Source organism: Heterocephalus glaber, unplaced genomic scaffold (assembly GCF_053883595.1).
Source record: "Heterocephalus glaber isolate CG9 unplaced genomic scaffold, H.glaber_assembly_v1.0 deba00001608, whole genome shotgun sequence".
NCBI lineage: Eukaryota > Metazoa > Chordata > Mammalia > Rodentia > Bathyergidae > Heterocephalus > Heterocephalus glaber.
The window spans coordinates 641331-667187 of NW_028258379.1; the positions used below are offsets into that span (position 1 = coordinate 641331).

The window sequence follows — 25857 nt, forward strand, 5'->3', positions numbered from 1 at the left end:
AGATGGATTAAAGATTAAGTCTAGATAGTAAAAGAAAATCCAAGGAAATAACTTTGTAACCTTGAAAAAAATTAAAACATGAATCCAAAAGCACAAATGATAAAGTGAAAATATTATATATATATATATATATATGACAACATTGAAATAAGGATTTCTAGGCTGGGGATTTAGCTCAGTGGTTCCATCGCCTGCCTCGCAAGCGAGGTCCCGAGTTCGATCCCCTGTACCAAAAAGAAAAAAAAAAAAGAAATAAAGGACTTCTGTTCAGTGAACGGCTTAACAGAGTTAAAAAATGCACAACAAACTAGAAGACAGTCTACCAATAAAAATTAGCATAGAAGCCAGATATGGTGGTACTTGTCTGCAATCCCAGCTACTGAGAGGCTGAGGCAGGAGGCAACTTAGGCAAGACCCCATCTCAAAATAAAAAATTTAAAAAGGGTTGGGGATGTACTTCAGAGGTAAAGCATCCTGGGTTCCATCTTCAGTACTGTAAAAACAAAAATTATTTCTGTCAGACTGATCAAAGTTAGAAGTACCAAATATTGACAAGAATGGTGGGGGACTGAGGAAGAAAGAAGTAATAAAATCTCTTCATGCATTGTTGGTAAGGATGTAGACTGAATCTGGCAATCTGGAGAAAAACCTGGCTGTATTCAGTTAAATCATGTATCCAAATACCTGAGGAGATGGCAATCCCCTCATGTGATGTACAGATCATAGAACTTTGGCCATCATTTGTAGGAAGACATGTGTAGGATACTTCTGAGACTAATGAATGTGGATGGTAGTTAGAAGTCTTGTGGGAATCTATCACCAAGGACAGGGAATGGGTAAGTGACATTTGGTGGATAATCACAAAGATGCAGTGTTGGAAGCAGTGAAGTAGATATACATACATGCTGTTTTAGTAACACTGAAGTAGAAAATGTAATGAAAAGAATAAGAATTATAATACATCACCTTTTAAAATTAAAAACACATCAAATATTGTTTATACAGACAAATGCAAGGAAACATACCAGTCTTGTTAAAGTGGTTTGCTGTAAAGGAGAGGCAAAGGGTAGTGGGTAATGAAAGAATGGGTAAAATAAAATGAGAGCTTCTCATTGACTGGTAATGATACATACTGCCCAAATAAAGTGAATAACTGAGATCTTTGCATTTGAGAGATTCTTCCTTCTACACATTACCAAAAAAAAAAACCACTCCCATAAACCAATAGCCAGACATTTTGTGATGTGCCTAAGCAGAATCTGAGGTTTCTAGACTAAAAGATTTAACTTCTTCATAGTCATAGGCATAATTAAATTCAACCTTCATCATTCTGATCAGAAAGCATCTTGTGTCAAGACTTGATCAGATTAGTCTCCTCTAATTGGTTACTCTGGTATAGCAACAACATATTATAAATGTTGTAAATAGTATCCAATAGTTTGAGTAGCAGCATATTTTCTCAGAACATAAATTAAATTTTTCTTTATTTGTATCACTACAATTTGGACCATTATAGATGCATTTGTTGCAAAGACCCATAACTGACTTCTTTGCAAGATTAAAGTTCAGCTTGAAATGAGACATTTCTGCATTTTTCTGGATAACATTTATCGGATCAAAAAGATACTTCAGTCAATGATTACTTAAATTTATTAAATTCCTGAGTCATGTATTTCCAGAACACATTTAATTCTAATGTCAACATTAGTCATTGACATGGACATCCTTCCAGTAAGGTTCAACACACAAATGGTTTCTTCAGTCACTTCCATTTTAAATCGTCTTTAGACAACACCCAACTCTGGACTTTACTTAACCTTCAAACTATACTTGGGGTGGTTCACACACATTTGTCCTAGTTTTTTTTCATAGAGTGAGAAGAGTTCTACTTTGTAACAAAATGAATAATCCCATTACAGGTGGAGGAAACTATATACCTTGGAAGTTTTGCTCAATAGCACAGAAAAATCTGATCACAATAATGCTGTATTTTTAAAGTTTAAAATATAGTATTACACAAGTCAAAACCTCAAAAACCATTGAACTAAACAGTTTTTATCTTCAGTTAAGTGATTCTTAACAGAGAATGCCATTTCTTATAGCAACACAGTTGAGTGCAGAAAGCCCAAGGAGTCTGACTCACAGCTCTAAGCTACCTGGGGTGGGCTGTATGACTGTCTGCCCACACTGCTCTCTGCTTTCCCTTCATCTGGCTTACTCAATTAGTGATATGGGGTCGTGGCCATGTCACATGCCCTCACCAATGGGATGTCAGGGAACATGACATATGCCATGTCTGAGCAGAAACTTGGATGTGACTTGTGTGGCTGGCAGGGGTCCCTTTTGTGCCATCTCAGCATCAGAACAGCTTGTCTTGTTTAGGGGATCCTCCTTTAGCCTGGGCTCTAAAGCACAAATACACAGGGAGCTGAGCCAAGGTGAGTGGATACCAGTGGACTTCAGCAGAACTGGACTCTTGATACAATGTGCAGAAGAAAACTATATCTTTCTCCAAGTCCCTGAGATGAGGGGCTCATTTGTTATAAACCAGAAAAAGATGAAGAATTCACTAACCTAATACTTAGAGACAAGAAAACTGCCATCTGTTCTATCCACATAAATTAAGGCTAGTTCTTTTTTATCTCTCCAAGAAACATTATCTGACATTACTGATCCCCCAATCTACCTTGATTCTATCAGAATTATTTTCAAATATACTGTTGTTATATTTATGTATATAGGTACACACATATGATACATATGTATATTAGAAAAGTCCCGGCATGTTACAGGTAAAACTCTGTAAAGTCCATTGAAAAAATATTCAAGTGATTTGTTGATTTGGCCTTAAGTCTGAGATATGTACAATTTGTAGTTTTTGAAATTTTACTTTTTCAGGGCCCTGACTTTGTTTCTGGATTCCCTGAAGATGTAGACAGATTTAGCAGATGACTTTGTTGAAGTCAGAGCAACTATTCAGCTAAGTTTCCTGCAATTCAGCTATGTTTTAAACTCCTCTACTGTCAACAGCAATTGAATACCTGCATTTTCATGCCTATGAGCAGACAACGTGGTGCACCTTATGTTGAGGCAGCAAGAGGAAGGACTGTGCTTTTAGAGCTGGAGGGCCATTGTTAAATGGCTGGATGCTCTGGACTAAATGATGACAGCCCAAAGTGTCATTACCTTGCTTTCTTCAGTGGGTTCCTGCCCAACACATTCATCCTCCTCAGGACTATGACACTGTATAAAAGGCCAGTGCCATAACTTAACAAATGGGCAAGTATTTTTATATTCTTAGGTCCTTTGGAGAAAGACATTCTTATCTATTTCATTTTCTGACATATAAAATCACCTGCTGAAAGAAGAATAACATAAGACTGATTAGAGTCAATGAAGAGGAGAGAGTGCAGATGACATAAAAAAACTGTTCACAGAAGTGATGGCAGAAAACTTCCCAAGTAGGGGAAAAGAACTTGACATACAGATAAGTGAGGCATATAGGACTCCAGCTAGCCTTAATCAAAAAAAATCTACACATAGGCATATAATAGTTAGGATTCCAGAAATCCAACAGAAGAATAAAATTCTACAAGCAGTGAGAGAAAAGAAACAAATCACATACAAAGGAAAGCCCATCAGAATCACAGCAGACTTCTCAATGCAAACCCTCAAGGCAAGAAGACCTTGGAGTGATGTATTTCAAGCCCTAAAGGAAAACAGCCTCCAACCCAGATTGAAGGACCCTGCAAAACTATCTTTCAAACTTGATGGAGAAATAAGATACTTTCATGTTAAAGAGCACCTCAGGAACTTCATGAATACCAAACCGGCACTCCAAAAACTTTTAGACAGTACCCTAGGAAAAGACAATGAGGATCACAACCCCAGGAAACCCATCAGAATGAATCCATTGGGTGTGACAAATTAAACGCAAAGGGGAAGAATCCAACAAAAAGAAAAAGTCATGACAAGGCTTTTAAAACTTTTGACTTCATCTCCCTAATGAGTGTATAATTCAACCTTATTATTCTACTGATTAGTATTTTTCTGATTCTAGAATTGCACACCATTCCTTGTGCTATACTGGCTATTTATCATTTTCTTATGTCTACATTTTAATTGGGTTGTCTATTAATGAGCTCTAAGAATTCTTTATATATTCTGGTCATAAGTTATATGTATTGTAAATATGGTCTGTTTAAGGGCTACTTTTCATTTTAATGATGTCATTTAAAGTTCTAAATTTTGATGGAATCTCATTTATCAATTTTTTTCTTTTATACATCATGTTTTTTGTATCCTAGGTAGTTCTTGCCTACCCTGAATTCAAAAACATTTTCCCTCATAATTTCTTCTTAAAGTTTTATACTTTTAGGCTTTCTTATTTAGGTTCATAGATCTCTTCAAGTTATTTTCATGTATGGAAAAAAAGGGTTGAGGTTAATTTTTTATATACAGATACCAGGTGTTCTAGTGCCGTTTGCTGAAAACACCATCTCTTCCTCAGCTCTTGAATTGAATTTACATTCTCTAAAATGTTAATGCTAAATAATCTTTCAAAACTCAGTGGACCATATATGTGTGGTTCTATTTCTAGATTCTCTGTTTTATTCCAATGATCTACATGTCTTTCCTTACACCAACACTGCCTTGATTACTGTAGCTTTAGAAGAGGTCTTAAAATTAGGTACTAAACGTCTTCCAACACTGTTTTTGTTTTTGTTTCTAACTTTTCTAGGTCCTTTGTACTCCTACATAACTTTTAAATTTCATTATCCAATTCTTCATTTATAGCAAGTATATACGATCTGAATTTTTATATATACCTTGTGTTTTCTAATCCTGCTAAATTCAAGTACAAGTTCTAGGAGCTCCTAGAGATTTCTTAGTATTTTCTCTGTAGATGATCATTTCATCTAAATATAAAGATTTTGCTTCTGCCATGTCAACCCTATCCTAGTTGTGTCATTTTATTGCCAAACTATTTTGGTGGGGCCTAGGTTTCAAAATTTAATGGACAGATACAGAGTAAGCATATCTGCCCTTGTTCCTCACCTTAAGGAGAAACCATTGTATCTTCTCCATTCATATAAGACGTTCTCGCTGGAAGTATGGAGTACATGTCTTTAATCTGTTGAGAAGTTTCTGTTCTACTTCTAGTCTCCTGATAGCTTTTACCATGAACAGCTGTAGAATTTAGTCCAATACTCTTTCTCCAACTAGTGACAAGATCATATGGCTTTTTCCTTTCCTCTGTTTAAATGATGACTTTTGGGGGTGAATCTTCCAGTTCTGAACCAACACTGCCATCCCTCTAACAAGACCACTTTCTGCATCCTGCCAGATCTGACTTCCAATAGTTTGTTTTGTTAAACAAATTTCTATCTATGTTCATACTTTTTTCTTCTATTATCTTTATCCAGTTTTAGAATTAGCACAGTGTTGCATTCCTAAAATGAGGGGAGAAGTGTTCCTCCTTTTTTCTACTTTAATTGTTTGATACAATTTATCAGTTAAAATGTTTATGAGCCTGCCATTGTCATATAGGTAGGTTTTCAAGCTAGGAATATCCTTTCTTTAATAGGTGCTATTCAAATTTTATATTTCCTCCAGAGTTAGTTTCATTAATTTGTCTTCCAAGGTACTTCTTAGAAGTTGTCAAATTTATTTCAAGAAAGATTTTTGTAATATGCTTTCTATATCCTTTTAAATTCTGTAAAATCTGTGGTAATGTCTCCTAGATCTTAATATTGTAATTTAAAAAATGTATAACTGATATTGTGTAACAGGAAGAAAAGGTCTAAAAGAGCAGGGGAATTGGGAGGGGTAGGGGAAGGGAAAAAAGGGAAAGGAAAAAATATGAAAAGAGGAAAAAAAATGGAAACAAGGTCTTTGCAAATAGGGAAAGGTAGAGGGGGTGAAGGGAGGGCAAGGGAAGGGGTAAAAAATAAGAACCAAGAGACTCATGTAAAGGTACAAGATCCCAATGATGAATGTAACTGTACTTTATACCGAAAATGCACCAATAAACTTAATGGGAAAAAAATAAATAAATAAAATCACCTGCTGTGTTGGTTGTCCTTGTAGTGACACAAAATGGAAAATGCCACTCACTATAGCTGCATGAGTAGATCCTGACAGCAGGCCCAGCAGGCCTGGTAACAGGTCCAGCTGTTGTCATATCCACATTCCTGAATCCCTACCAAGGTGCGAAGTCCACTGGGACTCTCAGGCCCCATTGTTACTTTGAGACGCTGGAAGCTTCTGGAATTGGAGGATCAAATGTGGACAACAATGTTCCTACAAGACAGATGAGTCTTGCGGAGCAGAACTGGGGTCAATAAAGATAGATCATCAAAAAACAAGGTTTCAGGATTTTCTATTTTTTGGCTCCTAAATCAAAAGAACATTTGTAAGAGCTTTCTAACCATTCACAAGGGGCAAAAAGCAGAAAAACAAAGCATATAGAAAAATTTTAAATGGAACTGCCCTTTCTGAAACATTGGGACAGCTGTCACATTGAGAAGTAGCTGCTTGATGCACTGCACATAGATTTAGCTGGCTAACAGAATTTATAGTGGTAAAATCTCAGAGTCTGTTTGATTTTTTTTTTTTTTTGGTTCACTTGCTCCTCAAGGGTAGAGCTATCAGGAAAACAATATTTTGCTTTAAATAAAGGCTGATCAATGAGCGGCAGCTAGACTCTTCTGTTCTTACAAATGCCTCCTTTTTTGAGACATAGCTCAAATATCACTTCATCTTCATATGGATCCTTAAGCCCTGTAGGCATTCACTGAGCTTTCCTCTGTGTTTGTCATTCAGAATACCATTATTGTACTTATTACTGTACATCACTTAGTGTGTATCTCTCTCCCTCTGTAGAGTGACCATGTGCTTGATAAGAGCACAATTCCATCTTCATAGAATTCCCCACTCTGAGTACAATCCATAACAAAGTACACATTGAATACGTTTACAGGATTGAAATTAAAGGGGAGAAGATTTTAATAGCCCATCTTCAAATAGGATTTAGCTCTCAAATCTTTCATCAATGATAAGTAAGAAGTAAGTAATTATACCTACAGATAATGCAAAAAATGACAGGGACAGCAAATGCAGGGAATGACAGCATCCTCCCAAATCTTTTAAGAAAAATAAGGTTAACCTAACCAAGAAAAGTTTAATGCAAGTTCTATGTAGTACTTCCACCCCAAATGACAGCTATAATAATATGAGAACAAAAAAAATGTAGCTTATTACTAGCACATGTAAATAAAGACTTGTGGGTATTAGATAATGAAACTTAACACAGGGCAACAATATGATGTGTTTGACAAACAGGTGACTGTCCACAGGGTGAGTCAGAAGAAACAGGTGGCCACAGTGAGGGGAAGTCATGATCTTACTGTAAAACAAACTATGTAGTTCATGTATTCTTAGAAATATTTTCTGTTTGAGTGTATAATACTTGGAAAGTGAGTTTAGGGAAACTAGAAGACATAGGAAAGATGATACGTGAACTTGAAACCATTCTGTGATGGCTGACAGTGATGGTAATGTAGGATCTCGAAAAGTAAAGATTCAAGTTAGTCATATATACTTATATATATAAGAATATATATAAGAATACTTATACACTTATAATATACTTATATGTATACTTATATATACTTGTAAGTATATATATAGACAGTAAAGAAAAGCATATATATATATATATATGCTTATAAAATACAACAGGATTAGTGGATAAGTAGCATCAACATAGGGAAATTCTTTTAGTCAGAACTGACTAAGGATAGAAAGTCAGTTTAGAATGCAATGAGGTTTGTCATGAGGCCTTTTAATACTGATTTCTTCCAACCCTCAAATTATCTGTTTCTGAGGTCTTTGATAAGTTAGGTTAAAAATAAATGGATGTCTCTTAATTTCCAAAAGTAGGTAAATCATTGCAATACTTGATATTTTCTAAATATTATGTCCCACTGGAAATGAGGAGTCATAATACCATGACATTTTATTAACAGAATAAAACAGTTAATTTTTGTAAAGTATTAAGAATCAAGTCTGACTGAAAAGTCCTCTATTTTTTGTAAGCACTGGAATTAAGGCTTGTGGGCCAGATGTTCTTGCCAGAGGATTAAACTTCTGAAATATTTCTTATCTTATAGTTATGTGGAAATCTGCATTTGATCTATATAGCTGGAGGTGCTGAGTCCTATTTTGATTTTTTTTGATGTAGCCATCATTCTTGTAGAGCAGATTTAAATTTGTAGTGAGAGGAAACACATTTAAATTTGCTCTAGTTAGAAACCTGTTGTCATCTACATCAACAAAATAGATGCTTTGGGAGTCAGGCTCTTGGCGGCTGAAACGGCTGCATTTCTTGAATCCATAATATAAATGTGTCTTGCAAATTTATGAGCTAGAATATATTTACTAGGAAATGGAGATAATTTATCTTTTCTTAAGTGAAAAAGAAAAGAAAAAAAAATCAAAAACCTTGTTCCAGTATCATCTACTATTTAATAACCAACAGATTTTTCTGCACTTAACTTTTTATGAAAAGGAAGGAAACAGTACAAGTAAGCAATAAAGACACATCTAGTAAGCTCACGTTAAGAATTTAGTGTGGGGGACTAGGGGAAAAAAATCAATGCTTACATTGAATCTTATGATTAGAAATTTAACTTCCAAGCAGCAAAAAAGACAATGGACAAGAAGGTACAAGTTTCACGTTTTTGGCCCAGGTCTTCAATTAACTCATATATATGACATTAATGAGTCACTTTCTTCCCTCATAAGAAAATAAAACTAAGATTTCAAGGAAGGGAAACAATTGCACAGAGGTCAGTTAAGGAAAAGGAGATGGCCCAGGATTTGGACTCAGGTCTCACTAACTCCCAAATTCATCCTCACCAATACTATTTTTATCCCTCAACATCTTACCAGACAGGATCTCTGAGGGATAAAACAAGAGGGTCAGCTTTTCTGCAAACAAATGATACTCTAAAACAGAGATCAGCAAAGTCTGTCTATGAAGGACAGAGCAGTAAACATTTTTAGACATTGTTGGCCATATGGCCTCAGTTGTAATTATTCAACTCTGACCTTGTAGTACAAAATAAGTCAAAGAGAATATGCAGGTAAATGAGCACTGTTGCATTTCAATAAAACTGGTATTTTTATAAACAAGTGGTAGTATACAGCATCAAAAGAAATAAAACAATCAGGAATAAACTCAATAAAAGAAGTACAAAAGTTGTATGTTAGGGTTTGGATCTTAAATGTCCTGCAAAACATTATGGGCACAAAGGTTTGGTCCCAGCCAGTGGTGCTACTAGGAGGTGGCATAGCCATTAGGAGGTGGGGCTTAGTGGCAGGAAGTGAGGTCACTGGGGGTGCCCTTGAAGAGGATTCTGGAGCCTTGGCCCTTGCTTCTCTCTCTCTCTCTCTCTCTCTCTCTCTCTCTGTTTCCTGTGGCCATGAGATGAGCAGCTTTGCTCTACCATGCACTCCATGCCATGATGTTCTGCCTTGCCACAGGCCCAAAGCAAGAGGGCCAAGAAACTGTGGATCAAAACCTCTGAAATCATGAGCCAAAAGGAATTTTTCCACCTTTTGAATTTTCAGGTGTTTTGTCATAGCAAAATAAATTCAATTAGTACATATACAATGATTACCACAAAATACTTTTTGAAAAAAATTAAATAAGTTTTGAATAAATGGAAAAGTATTCCAAGTTCATGGACTGGAAGATGATATTGTTAAGATGGCAATACTCTCCAAAACACATATTCAGCATAATTCTTATCAAAATCCAAATTAGCATATTTTCCCCTGAAATTGGCAAGCTGATCATAAAGTTCATTTGAAAGTACAAGAGACTGAGAATAACTAAAGCAATATTGAGAAAAAAGAACAAAGTTGGAAGACTCATACTTTCAGGTTTCACTTATTACAAAGCAACAGCAAACAAGATGGTATGGTATCAGTGTAAAGCTAAACATATAAATCAATAAAACAAATTTGAGAATCTAGAAACCCTTACATTTATGGTCAATTGACTTTTTTTACTAGTGTGACAAGACAATCCAATGGGAAAAGAATGATCTTTTTAACAAATGATTCTGGAACAACAGGCTATCTACATGCAGAAGAATGAAAATGGTCTCTTATCTCACACCATATACAAAAATTAACCCCAAATGTATAAAAAACATAAGCATAAAAGCTATAACAATAAAACTTCTAGAAGAAAAAATTAGGAATGAATCTTTGTTGTGTGGGATTAAGCAATAGTTTCTTAGACATGACACCAAAAGACAAGCAGAACAAGGAAAAATTTGACTTCATAAATATTAAAGACTTTTCAAGAAAGTGAAGAAACAATCTACAGAAAAAGAAAGTATTTGCAAATCATCTACCTGATGAGGAACATATACCTAGAACATAGAACTCAAGAGCAAAAAGAGTTCTTTATAGCATTTTAAAAATGGACAAAGATTTGCATAAATATTTCTGTGAAGAAGATGTAGGAATAGCTGATAAGTACATGAAAAGATTGCCCATCATCATTAGTCACAAGAAAAGTGGAAAAGTGGAAATCAAAACCCTAGAGAGGTCACAATCAAAAAGTGTTTGTGGAGATATGGAGCAAGTGGCATCCTCACACATTGCTGCTGGGACTGTAAGATAGTGCAGCTGCTTTGGAAAAGTTTAGTAGTCCCTCAAAATGTTAAACATAGCTATTCATGACCCAAAAATTCTACTCCCATTATATATTAAGAGACTGGAAAGCATCTGTCCTCACAAAAAGCTATACATGAATGTTCACAGTGGAATTATTTATAATAGTAACAATAGAAACAACTCAAATATCCAGCAAATGATGAATGGATAAACAAAATGCTATATTTTACATAATGGAATATTACTTGGCCTTGGAAACAAATGATGTTCTGTTACTTACTACAACTCTAGTTCTTGATCTTGAAAACATTATGGTAAGTGGAAGTCAGACATGAAAGACTATGTGTTATATGACTCCACTTTCATGAGATGTAAAATGTCCATTGTAGGCAAATTCATAGAAATATAGATTACTGGTTACCAGGTGCTGAAGGAAAAGAAGAAGGCCAATGGAGAATGAACACTGATGAGCATGGAGTCTTTTGGGGGTCTACTCATCTGGGATCTGATTCCATAGAGTCAGATCTTATAAAAGCAGAGTTGATTTTATCATACTCCTTTTTCTCTGAGTGGGAGAAGAATAATCCTGCAGGAAATCACAGATTCAGATTTTCCAACAGCATGGAGCTACAGGAAGATAATGTATTCTAGTGCTTTCTTCTTTTTTTTTAACTTAAGTCCCACCCCCTAAAGTCACAGATTTCATTGAGAATGTGATGAGAGATAGGAATCTTTACCTAACAAAATGGTTCTAAACTTTTTCATTGTACAATTTCAGGTCCTCCTGGACTTGTGTTCTAGCTTAATAACCCCTTTAGAAATATTCCGAAGAGTAGCCGAATTTCTGCTAGGTTCAAAGATTTACTGAAAAAATTAGGGAACATTGCTCAAAAGTCCCATTCAATACTTAAGAGTGTTCCTTCTAGACAACATCCTCCTTATGTGTTTGTGAGGATGGAATGAAAGAGCAGTAGGTTCATATGGTCCACCATCAGGAGAAAGGGAAACAGAAATGCTCAGGGCTTTGAAAACATGCTGGCATCAAAAGAATAAGTGTTCAAAGTTTCAGAGATCCAGAGTCACTAAAGCCTACACACTAGTGTGCGTTCTCATCGACAGGTTATCCTATTAGAATGAAGTGATGGCTGGTTCCCTGTGTTTGAATTCAGCATTGTCCTGGGCAATACAGACCTACAGGATACTGGAGAAACAATAAAAATCCAGCCACTGAGAAAGGAGAGAGGATACAGAAATGGCAGTAAACACACCTGGGGAGAACTCCTGCTGGCCCTGGAGTCGAGCTTCCTTGCTGTTGCTTACTGTGGTCACAGACTACAGGCATAGCATGTTGATGCCAGCTGGGCATACTGGGCCAGGGGAAGGGAGAAGTATGTAATCAGAAAGCTAGATCATCAATATAAACAGCTTTTACAGCTTTTATTAGCCCAACAAATATTTTTCTGGTTCTGAAAAGTAGTACTCAACTGGATGAGAATGTTATATATAGTCAGGGAAATAGTATGGGCTTAAATCTCCCCTTTTTGCCCAGAGTCACTTTATTAAAACCACTCCTGGGAAAGGAACATAAATAGGACATCCAACAGCTTTCTCCTATTCCCAAACTCAATTTTACTTTTGCTTCTACCCAGGGTACCACGGGCTTCCAAGAGCAAGGTCAGAAGAATCTGTACAGACTTAGGAGGAAGCACACTGGATAGCTGTACCTGCTCCCAAGCTCTCCAACCCTGTGGCTACCTTGTGATCAGCCTCTATGGAGGTGAGAATTTACATTTAATTGTACTGAGGGCCCTTGAGTCTCTAAGCTCTACAGTATCTTCAAGTACATTGTGCAAACAGGATAAGGAAGGAAGTGCTTTCTTACCATATGCTTTTCTCCCAGTGGTTTACTAGCACGACAGCATCTGATAAAGGTACTCATGCTATTACAGTAATGATTCTTTTTATGTGTCTCACTTCCCAGCAAACCAGACAATTGCTATCATTACTTCAGGACAATCCAGCCTTTTTCCTTAAAGTAGGGAAAGGATAGAAATCATTATTCTGCTACTAATTCTCACTGCCCCAGATTTTTAGAAGATGTACGAAAATAGCCAGAGAAAGATCAGAAAGGTGGTAACTCAAACTTTACAAAATAAATCAGTAACACAGACAAGGCTGCTACTGCTTTCATTGCCCTTATAACACTTTACTGCACTAATCTGTTTATATGTGATCAAAAGATACAGCGAATGTTTTTTTTAAAAAACTTGTGACAGTAAAAGACACATTGCCAAGAATGATGGGATAAATATCTTCGAAGTGAAGGGGAATGTTTTGAGTATTACGAGGAGTATTAATGGCAATGTGTCTTTCACTTTTAAAATATTTTTAAAATTTAAGTATTCACTGTATTTGAACATTTCATGTTGGTCAACCATTTAGGGCAATTTCTATCACAAAGAAAAAAAATAAAGAAATATTACTGTGTGTCCTCAACCACCTTATTCACCAGATCTGGCATGGGGTGACTTCTGGCTCTTCCCCAAGGTCAAAATGACCATGAGGACAAATGCTTTAAATCCGCTCAGTACATTGAGGCAGAAACGACAGCACAACTAAAAACATATATGAAAGAGGACTTCCAGACCTGCTCCAGAAAGTGGCAATAGCAATGGAATAAGTGTACTTGCGGCAAGAGGAAATATTTTCAGGGGAATTAATGGCAATGTATCTTTTACAGTAATAATTTTTAAAAATTAAACATTTACTGTATTTTTTATCACATTATGTGTGTCCCTACAGATACCATGCAGGCAAGACCATGCCTTATTCATCTTAGCTACCTCAGGCACAGCCCAGTAACTTACTTGGTACCTGAATACGTGAACATATGTACACGTGACTATGTCCACACACAAGAGCAAACATACACAGACACCCATAGAAAAGTTCACATGGCGTGTTTATTATTCTAATCACCTGAGTTCAGAATGTTATAATGACAGAAGTGTTAACTTGATGCTGCTCAATGTTCAGCACAAACTGGCCTTTAAAGACCGTAAGAAAAATGTACTGGACATCATAGTACTTCTTCCTCCTCTGAAATCTAGTACCACTTAATATTGAAAGCATTTCAAGTGAGAATTAATCATTATTATATATAAATTATTATTGAAATGTTCCATGTCCATGATTTTAGTCCCTTTATGGGTTGAGAGCTGGTGAAGCATTCAGTTAAAAAGCAGCTCCCTGAGAACAGGTCTCTGGGGGTTCCCAGGAGAACCCAGGAAAGAACAGACACACCCAGGTGCTCTGTGCATGTGCTGAAATGAAGACCTGCCAGGCCGAGTCAACCTCAGGCCTAGTTCCAAAGTAACAGGAGAAACTCTCCAAAGGCTTTCAAAGACCAGATTTGCTTTTCATTTGTGCAACATTTCTGGCTAGTGTTGAAAGTAAATTAACTAACAATGAGATAAGTCTGTGTTTAACAGAAAACCAGAGGCCCAGGCGTGGAGATCGCATCTGGTTTTCTTTCTTAGCAACCTCAAATGTTAGAATAGTCCGTTCCAGTATCTATCAGGCCTTTTTTGACTATGGTATTTAAAATAGCTCTCCCTAGCCCATTTTATTTTTCATTTCACAGCACACATTCTATTATATGTGTTTATTTGTATACTGTCATCCTCTCCATCAACAGAACATCATGACAGCAGGGAGTCTGCCTGTTCTCTGCCTCCCACCTCTAGGGAAAGTGTCTGGGAATAAGCCTGCCATGGATTTAGTTCTCATCGTTATTTATACAGCAATGTCACTGAATTGACAAATGTTCACTCACTGAGGGCCAGGCTGTTATTTGAGATTAAGCAGAAAGATCTGAGAATGAGTTAACTGCTTGATAATTAAAACACACCATACCACAGCATACCACACACACACACACACACACACACACACACACACACACACGGGCAGCTGAAGCAGAAATCTTCAGGAAATGAACATCGAGAGCCAAGAGAACATATTCTTTTGACAAGAGCCTTATCCAGTGATCAGGGGAAGAAACAGGGCCAATCAGTACAACAGATTTGGAAGGAGATTTGCTATATTCTACTAAGACCAAAAAAACCCACCAAAACCCACTACAAGTAAGTCAGATGGGATAGAATGCCATGAAACTTACAGCAGATGGCACTAAAATATTAAACTAATATTTCCTTATGCTCTAAGCTGAGCTCTCCGTTAACAGTGATTACAGGATGTCTATTTTTAAAACTGCAGATGAAATTATATTGTTAAATTCTTTTGCTAAAAACAACTCCAAGAATTAGCACTTAGTATGCTTTCACACAAAGGATATGTGAATATTATGCAGGCATTGTTATGTCTGAAAAAACCACCCAGAATGAGGGAGCAAAGAAAAGTCCCCGTCTCAGCAATCTGTTCAAAAACAGGCTCAGTGTGATAAAGCCGTGAAAATCTGCTTCTCTGATTTCCATGGCAACGGCAGCAACCCTTAGAAAAACACTCTAAAAAACAGATATGTTTTCCTCCTTTCTAAATACCTTTGCATGATATTTTTGGATAATGTTGAAATACAACTGACGTTGCACAAGGTGTAAAAACACTGACTGTTCCAATCGCCTTGGTATCAGACAGGGTGGCTCGTCACTTTCACACTTAACCCATAATGCTAGTTCCACTGGCAACAGTGCAGCACATAGCTTTCTGGGGAAGCCCAGAAAAGTACTATCAGCTGAAAATCAGGCTCACAAATACCTGCAGGCTGCCAGGAGCTACCCCATTGGAAGAGATACTCTCAAGATTTATAAGCCATGGAATCAACATAGTAAACTATCTATTTTGCAAATATTGTTGAAAGTTCCACCTAAGACTGAGTCACAAGATATTCATTTACTTTATCACTGAATCATGAGTTTAGAAACTATCAAGTCCTGGCCACCAAGAAGTCAAGAAGAGAATCAAATCAGAAATAGAACCATGTTCTGCCACCTGCCTTGCAAGTGTAAGGATCCGAGTTCGATCCCTGGTACCAAAACAAGACAAAACAAAACATAAGACCATGTAACAATTGAGCAGTGAAGAATCCAAGCAAGTATTCTGTATGTTTGGAAACTTTCTTAATAAAATATTTAGAATAAGAAAAACATACCTGATTATCATATAACATGCAGAGAACTTTCCCTTACTCTATGTTCTTATTATAGTTAATACAGTGGGAAAATAGAAGCTGAGAGAGGTTTGCTCACTGGCTAATTAAAAGTGACCAACTGAAGGAAAAAAATATATTAGGAGGAATGTTAGGGGAATGTGAATATGAACTGGGAATTTGATGGTATTAAAGTATTTATTAGATGCAATATTAGTCCCATAGTTAAAGAAGAATATTTCTATTTTTAGAGATGTGCAATGAAGCATTTAGGGGTAAGTATCTTGATGGCTGTGACTCAATTTTAAAATGCTACCTCCAAGAGCAGAAAAAACAAATATAACAAGGTGATAACTGTTAAAATTTGCTACCTATATATAGAAATTCATTACATTGGTCTCTCTAACCTATGAATGTAATTTTGCATTATAACCTATTTTAAATATCTTGAAAAAATAGAAACACGAAGACTCACTTCAAATCATAGGTGAGAGTTAGGTAGTATTTTCACGGCCAATCCTTACCTCATCATCTCTAAAGGACGATTAAAATACATACTGTTTCATGGATGAAAATAATTTGCCAGTGTTTATGAAATACTTTATGTGGATTTTTGGATTGAACTGGTACATTATTATTTTTGAAAACATGGATATGTGGACAAAGAAGATGAAGTAAAATGCACCAAACAAGCATGTTATTACTAGAAATCTCCCTATACAGGGATGAAATGCTGCTGCCTACATCCTACTTCCTGCCTGGTGCAGTCCACCTGCCTTGTAGGGATCCAGGCAGATAAAAGCTTGCCCTGAATTGGAAGCTCACTTCCTGTGCAGGCTAGCTGAAATCTTATAATGAAAATGGGAGGTTTTTTGAGCAAAACAGCAACTCTCTTGAGGCATTTTATGTAAAGAAATGAATACTTAAGTATTTGCCTACCCACTCTAAGGGGATAATTGCATGTTAATCACTGTGAGAACAAAACTGAACCTTGCTCCCAATATTATTTCAAATATTCCTAAAGGATCTGATTGTTTAGACAGTAGCTTTCCATAAAAAGAATCATGGGATGAGCCTCCTTTGTGTGCAATGCTCTGCTTTGGGAAGTGGAGGAGAGGATGCTGCAAAACTTGAAGCTTGCCCCCATTCAGTCCTGTTTCAAGGGAAGGACCCCTAATGGTTCTTTCTGCATAGGTGCTCTGGCATGGGCATTCTTTTGGGTCAAACAAAAGCCATCTTGCTAGCTAGACGTAACTGACAGGACCAGAATGGGAGCTAAGTGTTGAGCATAAGGAGGAATAACGTCCCCGAGGCAAGCTCTACAGGTGAGATTCACGTCAGATGGTGATGGAGCAGCTCACTCAGGTCCTCCCCATGCTGGGGAACACGAATGTTGAGTGGGTGGGCTTCTGATTGCCTCACATGCAGTGGGTAGCTGCTGCAGCTCTGCTCCTTGTGCCTAACGTTCAGCCAGCCTGTGAAACACCAGGCCCAAGGACTGAGCCACCAAGGACAGCCCAGGCTTGCTGCTACACATTCTCCATGTCCTTGAATAATCCCCATCACTGACTGTGACCCGGGTATATAGTCTTGGCTAGTACGGAAAACAACCCAATCATAGAAGATGATAATAATTGCTGCCTTTTACAATGTCAGGTCTTCTATCAACCTAAGCACTTAAAAGTGTCATTTAATTTAAATCTGATTACAATTATAAAGAGTAGAAATTATGACTAACATTGTAAAGATGAGGCTTGCGAAATTTTAGGCCAGTAAAATGGAGGACCTAGGTTCAAACCTGAATCTTTCTTACTCCAGAGCTGATACCTTAATTATGAATAATGGTGCCTGTCTCTAAAGGAAACCTCATAGCAAACTTTGTTTTAAAATGGGTTCAACTGTATTCAAAATAAACTCATTCATGCAGAAAGTTTTGCATTTTATTGGGTTATAAAGTTTCAGTAGACTGGTCTTGCGCAAATTCAATATGCTCAGGCCAGCAAAGACAGAATATAGGCCTCCAGTGACATCATCTGCTTTGTCAACTCAGATGCATTACTGACAACGTCAGCTGGTGCTCAGAAAGCATCTTTCTCTGCTAACTACATTTGCCCTTTCCTGCACTGATCACTCCAGGAGTACAGAACTAAGAGATAAATGCTCTTCATGAGTAACAGTAGGTGATCCACACACAATGTTCTCTTCTTAACTGGCCTATTATTCTTTAACCTTTCACTGGATTCAATAACATTTAAATGAGTTTCAGGAAAAGAGTACAAGCTATAAAACAGACTGACATACAATTAAATTCCATAATATACTTCAGCAACTTCTACGTGTCTGGAGTCACCATTCATTTATTCATCAAATGTTTATGGAAACCTCACTACCAGGCTTCATTATACACACCAGAGATACAACAGTGCAAAAAAGGCTAAGATTTAAAGGCTTAAATCCAGTTGGAAGGCACAGCAAACAAATAAACAAGTGCATATATAATATATCAGGTGATAGGTGCTAGGAAGAACTCAAACAAGAGACCATCGTGCAAGAATAAGGACTTAATGCTTGTCAGATTGCCAGTATACTCCATGCATTATGATGGATACAGTCATGCTTTTAGTTCTAGCCAATGGACCATGGGAAAAGGTGACATGTGTCATTTCTAGGGTGCAGGTTTTAGGAGCTAGCGTACCCCTCTACACTTTAATTCCACTGGTATGACAAACCAAGAAGCCACACAAGGACAGCACGTTGATATTCAGTTATACAGAGGGGAGGGAGTTTGGAACCCTTTGTAAACTGAATGAAGGACTGGATTTCATGTAAACTAGAAATAAATGTTTGTTGAGCTAGGCCATTGATATTTAGGGGGCAATTACTGTTCTTTGGCCCACAAGAGTCAAGAGAGAGTGGAATGCCCAAGCCTGGGGAGGGTCAACAAGTGGGACTGAACATAACAAAAACCTATTCACAACAGATGGTGGTTGTAAACCTTAGTTTGACCTTTAAAGCCACCTGAAGGACACTAAAATATACTGATCTTTGGATCTTATGACCAAAGATCGTATTTTGGAATATTTAAAGTGGAGCCTATACATCTCTATATTAAACACAACATTCATCAGAAGATGATAAATTAGCTCAACAAGCTTTAAGAAACTTCTTCAGAAGCAACTTGTCCAACAATATACTTGGGAAAGAACATATAAGTAAGATCAAGTCAATTTCACCTAAACCTCTGGCAAGCAGTCAAACTGTGACATACAAAGAAAATCTGCAAATTTTTATTTGAAATTTTATTTAAAAACATATTGCAGAAAGTACACCTGCATTAAATGAGTAATAGGACTGGATTTTGCAAAGCTCCATCTCATTATATAATTATGATTAACATAAATATTTAAGTAGTAGTGAGAGACCAAATGAGAGACCAAGAACTTAACCAAAATTAGCTAAATTAATCCTCATAACAAGGCTGTGATGTAGATATTCGCTTTGAGAAGACGAAAAAATTAAAGCAAAGCCACAGAACTAGTAATAAGTGGTAAAAGGGAGATTCAAATCCCATTGTTCTTTGTCCCAGTGAAGGGAGATAAGCAAAACAAAAGATACAGTCTAGAGTAAAGGAATCTAGACAGGTGGCCACTGGCAGGGCAGCTGTTCTGTACCTAGATGAGGATTCCAAGCCTTCACAAACAAAACAGTTCACAGACCACTGAAGCAAGATGGAAATTTCTGATTACATATACACTTCTTGCTTCAATTCTGTGCTCACCAAGTAGCAATGAGCTGAGCTCCCAACTAAGTCAGAGTCCCCTTGCACATCTTCAGTGTAAACGTGTAACTGGGCATTTTGGATTACACCTGACTCAGATGAGGTTCAGAATGCCAACTACTGAGAAGGAGGTCTTGCAAAGAGGAAGTACTACATAAGGCAGTAGGCTAGCCTCACCCAAAAGTGGCTCACTCCTTCAGAGTCTTCTGGAGAACTATGCATGTGGCCCAAGTTCAGAGCCTGTTTTGTAAGAGGAATCACATACTATCTAATGCATAAAAAAGAACTGTTTTACCAAATGATGCCAGTCCATAGCTCACTGCTAACAATGGAGCACAAGAAGTATGGGTTCCAAGCAATGAGAATATGTTTTGAAAGGGAAACAGGGAGAGAGCTCAGGGATACTGTGGTCCAAAGGGGCCTTGAGCAGGAGAGGGACAGCATGGAGGCTGGGGATACCTTAGTGATGGGAGGCAAGGGACCCCAAGATACATGCCTATTTCTCAATTTTGTCTGGGGCTAGCCCTGGACAGAGGGACTTCTCAGTTCTCCTAAGGGTGTTTGCCACCCCACGCAACGTTTTATGCTTCTGCTCTCCAAATGGCACTGGCTATTTCCCTCGTGGTTATTAAAGGTTGCTATAGTATTTATAGCAACATTTCAGGAAACAACAATAAAATGTATTGAGGTCAAGCCTGTTTTTCAAAACATACTCAGAATGAACATACCAGTAATTATAGTAGTGAGGTTGGTTAGCATCAACAAAGGATAGTACAAAGGAGAAAGGTGTAGAAAAGGAGAAATAAGAATTGTAAAACTACGCAACTGTGGGAATATGCTCCAACATATTTTCTAACTATAAATCTTCTTCTTCAACTCTGAATTATATCATAGGTTATCCTATGAGTCTGGAAGATGCTGGCTATACTAACAACTAACAACTAACCCCCAAACTTCAGTGGCTTAACACAGAAGAAATTCAGTTTTGATTATCTTAACAGATCAGTGTGAGGGTTCATTAGCAGGCAACTTTCCACCAAGTAATCATCCAGGGACCCCGGTGCCTTCCCCTTTGCCATTCCCTTCTAGATCTTTGATGCAGGAAAAGGCACAGCAGCATCTCAAATGGGACCTTCTCTCATATATGATCTTCATAACTATCAATTGCATTCTATTGATAAGAATCAGGCTCACAGCTTCATCTAGATGCAAGGAGGGCTGGGAAATGCAGCCACTCTGACTTAGCAGCTATTCTCAGTCATAACTCTGCACTACGGAGAGCTAGGTATCAGCATGGTGGAAAACTACTTACCTTCATCAGTTACAAAACAAACAACATATAAATTATAGGACCAAATAGTACATAGAATGGGAGAGATAAAACTTCAGAGTTCAGGTGAGTGCTCTATGTGCCATCCTAGAAGCAAATCAGTCTGCATTTGACAGATGAACTATAAGGCCAATCACCCAAAAGGTGATTTTCGCAGAGAACTTAGCTTTTAGGATCCAGGGTTTGGCTCAAGACTTCCTCACCAAGGGGGCTGTCTTTGCTTTTCACTACACTAAGGGTTCTGAGGGAAAGATGTGGTGACCACAGGAACCAGTATATAAATTATGAGAGCATAAATCAAAGTTAAAGCCAAGATGTTTGGTTTTATAATTATAGCACATCTTAATAGAATATATAAAGTCTACCACAAACTTAAGGATTCTATTTTCAGAGAAATAAGTAAAGGACATAAAAATATGACCTCAACAAAGACAAAGCAAATAAAAGTAACACATTGACAATAAGGCTATTTTATTTGTATCAAAATTACCTATCTAGAATCAATTTATTTTTGGTTTTATTTCCCCATTTGAGAAAACTATGATTCTATGTAAAATCAATTCAACTATCAACTGCCTAACCTTAAACTTTTTTAAAAAGTTAAATGCTTTCCAAAGTGATTGGGCTGATTTTCCAGCTGGTTGACCATGCTAATACTTAACAGGCTATGCATAATGTGTAGCAACATAAAATTCCTATTTACATCAATATACTTTCATGATATCAAATTTTAAATCTCCAGATTCTAAAGTAAATTCTAAAGCTGGGAAAATATTTAGTTTTACTTAAAGTCAAGTCAACTACCTGGAAATGAATCTAGTTGGAAAAGGGCACTGGATAAGAATTCAAAGAGCTTACTTTTAATCTTGGTTCTTCTACCACTATGATATCACCTAGGACAATAGTATCTCCACCTGTGATTTAAATCTGAAATGAGGGTATTAGCCTCAAAACTCCAATAAGTAGCAAATTAAGTTCATAAATTCTACAAGGTGTCATATTTTACGTTTTGGTAAATGTCCAATGTGTAGTTTAAAATTAATTCTGATAAAAATTAGGTTACTCACTTCAAAATATTTCTTAAATCTCTGTCCTTGTGTGTGGTACAAGGAAAATATGTATGCAGATCTAAATATCCAATCATCATCTAAGCATTCCAGCCATGCGGACACTGTAAAATCATTCAAAGACCTCTTACATCATAATCCAAGAGATCTGAGTATACATTTTTTTGAGGCTTGAGATGAGGTTAAAAATTAGAGGCTGAATATTTTCATCACAACCACTGGATGGCAACAGACATTAACAGTAGGTAGAAATAACCAACAGAAAGGCCATTTTTTTCTTTATTTGATTTCCCTTGGCATTTTTACATGGAGAAGCAAATCTAGAGTTGTTAGAGAGAAGTGAGCAAGTGTTAGCTTGAAAATAAAATAATTAGGGTTTGAAACACATGTTCTGCTTTTCCAAATGCTGTGTCTGCAGTTAAGTCCCTAGAGATTTCAGTATTGAACAAAGAGTTGTATGAGAATGAGTGCCTAACAGAAGGGAAGCTTTAAGCCAGAATGCTGTATTTACCAGAAATACGTAGTTTTGAATGAAATCATTTATTAGTCCTATTGAGATTTTTTTAGATCTTGTGTAATAAAATCACACTTGCTACTCTGTATTTATGATTGGAAGCCTACAGCTCAACCCTACTCACCCTCAGACCTTATCCCTCTGTCACGAACTTTCAAAGTTATGGACAGAGGCCTGACCCAGGAGGTCCCAAACTCCTGGGACAGTAAACAGTGAGCTCCTCTGTGTCACATGACATCCTTTTGAGGTCTTCATTTGGGAGACATTATGGGGTGGGTAAATGTTAGGGAGCATCCTGCAGAGTGAGCCCCTAAAGCCAGGGTATGCTTCCATGGCCTCCTCTGGAGGACTCCCATGAGACGGTACCAGCCTCAGAACGAACAGCATGCATTTCAATCTAAACTTTGTTTACCCGTAGGAACCATTTCATCTAACATATAAGCCCCAAAGAAAATCCAACCTTCAGGAGCCTAGCATAAGCCCTGGAAAAAGTTAGGACACTAGAGGGAAAACATGACCAAAGATTATTATGAGGACCTGGAGACCACGCAATCCATAGAATAACAATTCTCAAATTTTGGAGCTGCAGACTCCCTAGTGAAACAGGTTCCTCAGCCCTCCTAGGAGATCCTGGGCTGGGCTAATGGCTCTATTTTTACAAACTGCTTCCAACGTGAATGGCTTGCCAACACACTGAGGAATCTTACTTAGAAAAACAATGGTCCCGTTGAGTTCCTAATCCACTCTCTGCCGAAGACCCCAGACTTCCACAAGGAAAGAGAAGAGTCCTTCTTCAGTGTTTACCTGGCAGAAGAGGATCATCCCTCCAAGCCTAAAAGGCCATTACAGAGGTAGGGTGGACTGGGGAAACATTGTGAATCACAGATAAAGACCACAGTCAACTGCAACCTTGAGCTGAAGTGACAGGTCTCATGGTGTGCTTGCCCCCTCTTCAGGCCTAGTCTGAGGGTTGGCTTTAAAGCTACCTTTGTTCTGACTAATTTTTGTTCCCTCGCAGGCTTTTGGCTTTTCTTTGTCTGGTGATATAATTTCGATTCATATTTGGAATCATACTTTAGACATTCTGAAGCTTCTGTGATTCCCTGGCCCTAGCCAAGCTTGAATCTAATTATTGAAATAATCCACTTGCTTGTCCACAATCTTTACCTAATTCATCACACACTCATTTAACCTTCATAGGTACCATATCTTCATTCCAGTTCCAGTTTCAGGTACTCAAATGTCACTGTGACCTAAACACATTTACCTCGCAGATGCTTAACCATAGAAAGATATTAGATACAGTGCTCCAACTGCAAGGATGTTTCAGTACCATCATAACCTTCCTGGATGATTTTCAACAGCTGACACTAAAAATGACTAACAAAGCAGCACCAACTTTTGCATTTGTTTGTAATTATCATGTTGATAAAAACTGAAATATAATTTAAGAGTTGTTGGGGTTAGTCACCTACATCAAAGCATGAGTAAATTCTTTTAAGTCAATCCCCCAAAACTATTTCAAATCCATCCATTCCTCTCCATCTCCATTGCTATTATTCTTTCTCAGTCATTAGTGCCTCATTCCTGCTTGCTAATCAGTCTCCCTGCTTCCAAGCTTGTTTTTCTCCAACCCTATCTCCTTATTACAGCATACAATGCAGAAAAGGTCACACCACTTCTTCATTTAAAAATCTTTCAGTGGCTGCTTATAATGGTCGGGAAAGACCAGACTCAGCATCACAGTGTTCATGAAGGGAACTCCAGCTTCCCAGACCATCCCTTGTCACTCTATCCATAGCCTACTTATTCTGGCTACATCAATTTTCTTCCATTTCTAGAATACAACCAGACTTTTCCTGTCTGTAGCCTTTGCATTTTCTATTGCCTGGAACTTTCTTTAATCAGCTCTTGTCACACAAGATTCCTCAGTTTCTTCTTTTTGGAGACCTTTTCTGACTTTATATCTAAATGCCATCCTGCATCAAGTACTCTCTCACATATCATATCACTCTGTTGATTTCCTTTTCAATGTTTGCTCCCTTCCCTACCTGAATAAATGAAAGGATTCATGTCTGCCTTGTTCGCCCCTCTACTGCTTGTGTCAGGCAGGTAGTATGCTATATTGGTTAAATCAGGGGAAGGATGAATGGATAAAAGTCTTGCTACGGCAGAGCTGGCAAAAACTTGAGTAAAACTACATTGCCTGTATTTCAAAAGTCTTTTTTAGTGTCACAAAAATAGAATCACGAAGTGCAGGCACAATATCTGTTAGTATCACACTCAAATTATTAGAAACTAAGATTAGCATTTCAAAGGGGTAAGGAGTCCCCTGGACCCCATTTTGGCTCTGAAAATTAAAAGTATGTGAATTATATCTTCCAAGCTTGGTTACTGTCAATGAAGATAATTTATGTGAGGGTTAAATAACCTGGACAGAGATTCAGGATCACCACTCAGGTATGGTAAGCATTTCACGGAGCAACCAACATGTTTGCCATCTATGAACTCTGTCTCTACAGGTAAATGTTCAAGGTTGACTTGAATCCATCCTAGGAGCTAATCTGTGGTCCACTCTGTGCCCAAATTCACTAAGAGGTTGCAGTTAACTACGTCCCAAGATTTTGTAACTGAAATATTACAGATATATAAAAACCATTTTGGACCTTTATACATGCTCTGGAGAAGTGTGAAGAATATCTGTCCCTAGAAATATTAAGTGCTGGAAACCAACAAGATTTGGAGCAATTCTAAGATTGAGAAGGACTCCCCCCCACACACACACACCACATTGTCCTGAAAGCCATTATTTTAAAAACATGGATCCATATGCAATTAAATATGCTAATGCGGCAAGTATTTCAGAAGGGAAAGCCGGGGAATTGAGCTAGCTCCTGCACACCTCTGGGAATTCCTAGACCAGGAGAACACCTTCTATCATCAGACAAAACTTCACCAAGTAGCTGGGTTGTTTTGAATCATCTAAGGTGGGAAATTCAATGCCTTCCTCTAAGTATTTACATGGCCTGCACTGGCACAGGAGCCAGACTTTAACCAACAATTATTGGTGCATCTTGTTGAAAACTGGCACAAGGCAGCAGCTACAGCAGAAGAGCCTAAGACCTCAGAATGATTCTGAAATCTGTACCCTGAAACCAGGACAGTTCACAAGAATCTTTACAGTCTGATTTATGAAATCAATCTTACAGAAGCAAATAAATATAGAACTGTATAATGATGGTTTTGGCCTAAGTAAGTGGTTAATACTTATTTTGATTCTCTTCCATATATTGTAACCCAGAAGCC

General features: G+C 37.5%; 1 protein-coding gene across 2 annotated transcripts in view; it reads right to left on the bottom strand.

Annotated features, from left to right (window-relative positions):
• Positions 1-25857, bottom strand: part of Rtn1 (reticulon 1) — a 252876-nt gene that overhangs the window by 94630 nt on the left and 132389 nt on the right. The gene's annotated exons all lie outside the window — the stretch shown is intronic.